We start from the raw sequence: 8,526 nt of genomic DNA on the forward strand, positions 1-8,526 counted from the left end.
GAAAAGGGACAAAAAAATAAGACATGCAGTGCTGGTTAGGATCAAATTAGAATCTGAAATGAAAGACTAGCAAGTTTGGACTTTGTCTAATAGATAGTGGAGAGTCACTGAACATTTTTTCAGCAGGAAGTAACACAATAAAGTAGGTTTCTAGAAAAAACTAATCTAGTGTCATTGTAGACAGTTAATCAAGGCTCAAGGTAGAAGGTTCTTGATGGAGTTTTAGTGACTCAGATATAAACTGTTAAAACCCTAAAAATTCATAGCACTAATGAGAATGGAAAGGGCAACATCAATTCAAGAACTACTGAAAAGATTCAATAGAATTTGGTGACACTGATGATGGAACTTGGAGGACAGATAAAGGAGTCAAAGTTTTTCTAAGGTTTCAATGCTGTTGGTTTCAAACTATTGCCAGAATATTAACAAAATCTTAAAAATTATAAAAGATAAAATTTTAGAGTAAAACAATGAATTCAGGGCTTCCCTGGTGGTGCAGTTGTTGAGAGTCCGCCTGCCGATGCAGGGGACACGGGTTTGTGCCCCAGTCCGGGAAGATCCCACATGCCACGGAGCGGCTGGGCCCGTGAGCCATGGCCGCTGAGCCTGCACGTCCGGAGCCTGTGCTCCACAACGGGAGAGGCCACAACAGTGAGAGGCCCACGTACCACAAAAAACAAACAAACAAACAAAAACAAAACAAAACAAAAACAATGAATTCATTTAATCTTATACACTGTAATTTCAACTTGGAGTCCCTTTGTGGTGATTTTTAAGGGTTATACCTCTATATCCAACAAATATTTTAAGATCTGGAACTGGAATTTAGGAGAGAGTTGGTACTGTTAAATGATATCTGAGAATCATCTTTTTAAAGCTTTGGCCATGTATGAGATCACAAAGGAAGGAAGTTAAAAGAGTGAAGAACACAGACTGAGGATTAAGCCCTGGCAAAAGACCACATTTAGGGCAAACAAAGAGAAAGAGAAGCAAGGGGGTGAGAGAAGAAGGTATAGCCAGAAGGGTTGTGGAGTCCAAGAGAAAGATGATTGCAATGGTGAGAGGATAAACATGATTAGAGGCTTCACAGGTCAAATGGTCAGAGGCTCCGAGAAGGATAAACACTCCTTGGAGCTATAGAAAAGGCAACACATGAACTTGACCTCATTAGACTCTCAGCCTGGTTGGTGAGCTGAAATTTACATAGTAAGGAAACAATACAAAACAACATAATCACATGCTACAGTGTTTGAGCAGCACTGTGAGAGCTTTGTGAGAGCGGGAAGGCAAGGGGCCACTAAAGCCACAGGCATCATGGGGGAATGGGACCAAATACAGGTTTAACTTGAGCATGAGCTTTGCAAAAGGAGAGAAAGGAATGTGCAGGAGGAAGACCCCATGAATAAAATCACTGAGTAGAGACTGATGTTATTTGGGAACATAATTAAACTAAGAGATGAGGATATTTCCGAACTTACTTATGCATATACTGCCTGCTTCTCCATGAATTTAAAAATCCCTGAGCCAATCTAAATGTGAAAAGAGATAAAGTACCTAAACATGTCTAGTCTGAAGAAGCTACCTGTAGAATCAACTGACCTAGTGAGAGTGATTAGGTTTAGTGTCCATAGATGCAGAAACGAAGACATTTTCAGTGCCAAAGGCAGTTTTTTGGGTGGGCTCATTTATTCTTTGAAGTGACTGTATATGTGGTAAAAAAAAAATAATAATATGGGCTTTTTACGTGAATATGGAGCTTCTGTACCTAGAACCAAGCACAAATATGCTAATTTTATAGAAGTCCACTATTGCTGCTCCAGCACAGGTTTGTTCTAAGGAGGTATGCAATAGTCTGTGCTTTTGTGCTGCTGCACCTGCCCATCTTGTTGAGCTATTTGTTACCAAATGCAAGTTTGTGTGTCCAATGAACAGTGAGGCCAAACAAACTGAAACACCAGAGTTTGGAGCAGAGAAAGTTTTATTGCAGGGCCATGCAAGGAGAACAGGTGGCTCATGCCCAAAAAACCCCTTACTCCTCAAAGGATTTCAGCAAAGCACTTTTAAAAGCAAGGTGAAGAAGGGGCGTGGTTAGTCATTGCAAACTTCTTGGTGTAGGAATCCTTTGTTCTTGCAGCTGTCCACATAGGTCAGGTCCTGATGTTCCTGTAAACCTCCAACAAGACAAATGTTATTCTCTGTTCTGTAACTTTTTATCTCTTTATGAATTGACTCAAAGATCAGAGCCCTGAGAATAGGCTATCCTATATATTTCAGGCAATAGGCAACATTCTTTTACAAAAGGTGCAGAGCTAGCATGACTAAGCACAGGCAACAGAACAGATCTAATATGGAGTCAGATTTGTTCTTCTCTATTACATATTGAACACTTGGATAGCACACATGATTAGGGTGATGATGGGGATGAGACTGGATACAGACAGTCAAGTAAATCTGTCTACCTTAACAAGGCTAATTGGTTCTCCAATTTGTGCTTTAAATATTTTAAATTGTCTGTAAGTAAACCACTGATTTAAATTTACTTTTCCCTTGCCAGATATTTTGAAGCTATTGTGAGAGAAATAGATCTGACTACTACCTTTGAGTTGCTGAGGTCCTTAATTTTTTTTTTTTTTTTTGGTTATTTTAAGATGCCCAAATCTGTCTTCAGAAAAGTTGTTCCTCTATCTAATGGCATAAGAATGTAGCCCAGGGCTTCCCTGGTGGAGCAGTGGTTAAGAATCTGCCTGCCAATGCAGGGGGCATGGGTTCAAGCCCTGGTCCGGGAAGATCCCACATGCCGCAGAGCAACTAAGCCTGTGCATTACAACTACTGAGCCTGTGCTCTAGAGCCCACGAGCCACAAGTACTGAGCCCTTGTGCCACAACTACTGAAGCCCATGCACCTGAAGCCCGTTCTCCACAACTAGAGAAGCCACCACAGTGAGAAGCCTGTGCACCGCAATGAAGAGTAGCCCCCGCTCACCACTAGAGAAAGCCCATGTGCAGCAATGAAGACCTAGTGTAGCCAAAAATGAATAAATTAATTAATTTAAAAAAAAGATTCTAGCCCAATGGGAAACACAATCTCAGATAAAAGTTTCTTCCCCACTAGGTTTTCTGAATATAATGGCAGTGAGATTAGCACATTTCCCAGTGATTGAGTTGGCATGTGCCCATAGATTTATAAATAGAATTTATTGTGAAAGTTACTGTGCTACTTGGGTAAGTAGCTATTGCAATTTGATGATAGAAAGTGTTCTCTGAAAAGAAACTATTATATGCTTTATATGCCATGGCCATCTGAGGACAAAGAAGGACAGAAGACACAAGTGAATTTTGTTTTCAGTCCATTCTACCCCATATACAATTATGAACAACTAGATATATTTAACATTTGACAAATTGATTTTTTCCAGTTCCTCTATTTTTAATTACATTGGGCCAGTTGGGGGTAAATGATGATTTCAAATCCTTCATCATTTTTCTGTCATTAGGTAGTGGAATGGTGACATGTTGAAATGTGTACAGATTTCTGCTGATGTGCCCCACAGGAGAGTCATAGCCTCATGGAATTTGAAGACCATTTGGAGTCAGGAACCAACCTGTGCCTCGATCCAGCCTTTGTAAATGAAGATATTTGTTTACTGAATTCAGATAAAACTAATGGTGAATTTCTAAGGTGAACCTTGTAATGAAAGGATATTTATGTAATTGAAAATATCACCATTGCTGTCACCAGTAAAGTGTATCTCATTCCTGAAGGATGGAGTTACATGTTACAACTAAGAAAAACTATTTTCAATAAGATTAATTTCAATGAGCCTTTGTGCTTTGTGATCGTCAAAATTCTAATAGTGAGAAAACACTTTTATACTAGTCAGAACAGCATTTTATGCCTCCTCTTAGGAAATCACGCATTTCCTTTAACCAGCCAAGTCCTGTGCCTTGATCATACATGGGAATGCACACTGCTATACACAGCTGACTTGGGTTCTATACAGAGCTGTCTTTACATTGCATTTCTTTCTTCTTGATAGTCTAGCTCCACAGTGAGAACCTACCAAACCAGTAAGTCTCGAGTAACCATGAGTCCTGGCTTCAGCTCCCAGTGGAACAGCAGCCAACCAGCCTGGAATACTTACTCCTTTCCAAGAGCAAGCTTGCACTATCAATCGCATGCCAGCTATACCTACTGTACTGGACATCCTGCTGTAAGTACTCCATTTTTCTGTATTTAGTAAATTGGATGCTTTATGCAGGTACGTTTTGAATCCAGAGTTGGTATCTCTCTATTAAGTGAGCAGTATTTCCAATGTTATAACTCTTCTAAAGCAAGAATATGCTACTCTTGAGTAAAAGAGATGAGCACTGGAGAATATCTTAGGCATTTAAATGACATGCTTGGATGATTTTTTGCTGAAAATTGATGTCTCATTTAAAGTCATTTCTAGGTGAAATAGGTTGGCAGAATTTTCAGAATGGTGTTAGTGTGAAGGCTCAATATATGTAGGTCTCTGGTTTTATTTTCTCCTGGCTGCTGCTTATGAATTTAGTTGGTTGTTTTTGCACTGGGAGAGGGTGTCTTTCAAAGTGGCACAGAACAGTCAATGGAGCCTGTAGGCTCCCACTTTCATCAGTGGCCTTGTTGATATAGTTAAACAGATATTAACATACAGATATAAATTACTTAGTAGGGTATTTTCCAGTTACTACTACACAGAACTCTGAGGTTCTTGGCACAGATGACTCAAAGGGCAAGAGAAAGAAACATTTAGTGGAGAGAAACTCATGGAATTTGAGAATCTTTTTGAACAGGATACCTGTTTTTGCCATTGTTTTCTGAGTCTCAATCCAATTCTCATACACTAAGATTTTTGTTGTTATAAACTACACTTATACACTTGGAAAAATTATGATGAATGTTGATTAGGAAGACACCTGTTTTCTGCTAAAAATATAAACCAAAGACTCCTGGGTAATGAGAGGCTTTTAAAAGCAAGCCATATCCACTTAAAACAAGCAGATATAGGTTGATATATATGAAATTTATGGTAACCACAAATCAAAAACCTACAACAGATACACAAAAAAAAATAAAGAGAAAGGAACCCAAACATAACACTAAAGAAAATCATCACATCACAAGGTAAGAGACTAAAAGAAAAAAGAACAGAGAAGAACTACAAAAACAACCAGAAAACAAGTAACAAAATGGCAACAAATACATACCTATCAATAAGCACTTTAAATGTCAGTGCACTAAATGATCCAAAAAAGACATAGCATGGCTGATTGGATAAAAACAAACAAACAAAAAAAATAAGCCCCATCTATATGCTGCCTACCAAAAAAAAAAAAAAAAAAAAAAAAAACTCCAGAGCTAAAGACACATACAGACTGAAAGTGAAGGTATGGAAAAAGATATTCCATTAAAATGGAAAAGAAAATAGAGCTAGGATAGCAACACTCATATCAGACCAAGTATACTTTAAAGCAAAGTCTGTAATAAAAGACAAAAATGGGCATTATATAATGAAAAGGGGGTCAATCCAAGAAGAGGCTATAGCAGTCACAAACATGTATGCACCTAATACAGGAGTAACTAAATATATAAAGCAAATATTACCAGACATAAAGGGAGAAATTAACTGTAATACAATAATAGTAGGGAACTTTAATACCCCACTTACATCAATGGATAGATCATCCAAACAGAAGATCAGTAAGGAAACAGTGGCCTTAAGTAACACATCAGACCAGGTGGACTTAGTAAATATCTACTGTATATTCCACCCCAAAACAGCAGAATACACATTCTTTTCAAGTGTATGTGGAATGTTCTCCAGGATAGATTACATACTAAGCCATAAAAAAGATCACAATAAATTTAAGATTGAAATCATATCAAGCATTGTTTCCAACCACAAGGGTGGGAAACTAGAAATCAAATACAGGAAGAAAAGTGGGGAAAAATCACAAACATGGGGAGGCTAAACAACTTGCTAATAAAAAACCAATGGGTCAATGAAGAAATCAAAGAGGAAATCAAAACATACCTTGAGATGAATGAAAATAACCACATAACTTCCTAAAATCTATGGAATGCAAAAAAGCAGTTTTAAGACAGAAGTTTATAACAAAACAGGTCTATTTCTATTCCCAAGAAACAAGAAAAATTGCAAGTAAACAACTTAACTTTCCATCTAAAGGTATGAGCAAAAGAAGAAAAAATCAAAGCCCAAATTCAGAAGAAATAAGAAAATAATAAAGATCAGAGAGGAGATAAAATAGCAACAACAATAATTTAAAAATCAATGAAACTAATAGCTGTTCTTTGAAAATATAAACAAAATTGATGAGCCAGCCTCATTAAGAAAAGAGATTTAGGGCTCAGATAAACAAAACTAGAAATGAAAAAGGAGAAGTTACAACCAATATCACAGAAATACAAACAATCATAAGAGAATACTATAAACAATTATATGCCAACAAATTGGACAACCTAGAAGAAATGGATAAATTCCTAGAAAAATACAATTTTCTAAGACTGAGTCAGGAAGAAATAGAAAAACTGAACAGACGGATGACTAGTTTTGATGTTGAATCAGTAATCAAAAAACTTCCAACAAACAAAAGTCTAGGACTGAACAGCTTCACAGGGGAATTTTACCAAACAATTAAAAGAAGAGTTAATACCTATGCTTCTCAAACTATTCCAAAAAATTGAAGAAGATGGAACATTTCCAAACTCATTGTACAAGGTCAGCACTACCCTGATACAAAAACTAGACAAAGACACTAAAAAAAAAAGAAAGAAAATTAAAAGCCAATATCCCTGATGCACATAGATGTAAAAATACTCAGCAAAATATTAGCAAACCAAATTCAACAATCCTTAAAAAGGATCATACATCATGATCAAGTGGGATGTATTCCAGAGATGTAAGGATAGTTCAATATCTGCAAATCAATCAGTGTGTTACGCCACATTAACAAAGTGAAGGATAAAAATCGCATGACATTCTCTATAGATACAGAAAAAGAGTTTGATAAAATTCAACATCCATTCATGATAAAAATTCTCAACGAAGTTAGGTAGAGGGAACATACCTCACCAGAAGGCCATTTATGACAAACTCACAGTTAACATCATACTCAATGGTGAAAAGTTGAAAGCTTTTCCTCTAAGATCAGGAATAAGACAAAGATGCCCACTCTCACCATTTCTATTTAACATAGTATTGGAAACCCTAACCATGTCAGTCAGACAAGAAAAAGAAATAAAAGTCATCCAAATTGGAAAGGAAGAAGGAAAACTTTCACTGTTTGCAGATGGCAAATATGTAAAAAAACCCTAAAGACTCCACCAAAATCTATTAGAACTATTAATGAATTCAGTAAAGTTGCAGGATACACAATTAATATACAGAAATATCTTGCATTTGTATACACTAATAATGAACTATCAGAAAGAATTCAAGAAAACAATCCCATTTACAAATGCATTAAAATAATGAAATACCTAGGAATATATTTAACCAAGGAGGTAAAAGACCTGTACTGTGAAAACTATAAAACATGGATGAAGAAAGTTGAAACAATGTGAATAAATGGAAAGATATCCTGTGTTCATGGACTGGAAGAATTAATACTGTTATGTCCATACTACCCAAAGCAATCTACAGATTTAATGTAATCCCTAACAAAATACCCATGACATTTTTCACAGAATTAGAACTAATAATCTTAAATTTTCTATGGAATCATAAAAGACCCTGAATAGTCAAAGTCATCTTGAGAAAAAAGAACAAAGCTAGAGGTATCACATTCTGTAACAGACTATACTACAAAGCTACAGTCATCAAAATAGTATGGTATTGGCACAAAAACAGACACATGGATCAATGGAACAGAATAGAGAACCCAGATATAAACCCACACACATATGGTCAGTTACTCCATGACAAAGGAAGCAAGAACATACAGTGGGGAAAAGACAGTCTCTTCAACAAGTGGTGCTGGGAAAAGTGGACAGCTACATGCAAAAGAATCAAATTGCACTTCTTTCTCACACCATATACAAAAATAAATTCAGAGTGGATGAAAGACATAAATGTAAGACCTAAAACCATAAAAATCCTAGAAGAAAAACCTAGGTAGTACACTCTTTGACATGGGTCTTAGCAGTATTTTTTGTATATGTCTACTTAGTCAAAGGAAACAGAAGCAAAACTAAATAAATGAAACTACATGAAGCTAAAAAGGTTTTGCACAGTGAAGAAACTAACAACAAAATGAAAAGAAAAACCTACTGAATGGGAGAAGATGTTTGCAAACTATATGTCTGATATGGGTTAATAGCCAAAATATGTAAAGAACTCATACAACTCAATATTTAAAAAAATAACCTGATTTAAAAATGGGCAGAAGATCTGAATAGGGATTTTTCTAAAATACAGATGGAATTCCCTGGTGGTCCAGTGGTTAGGGTTCTGTGCTTCCATTGCAGGGGGCACGGGTTCAATC

The sequence above is a fragment of the Mesoplodon densirostris genome, chromosome 10, assembly GCF_025265405.1.
Source record: "Mesoplodon densirostris isolate mMesDen1 chromosome 10, mMesDen1 primary haplotype, whole genome shotgun sequence".
Classification (NCBI taxonomy): Eukaryota; Metazoa; Chordata; class Mammalia; order Artiodactyla; family Ziphiidae; genus Mesoplodon; species Mesoplodon densirostris.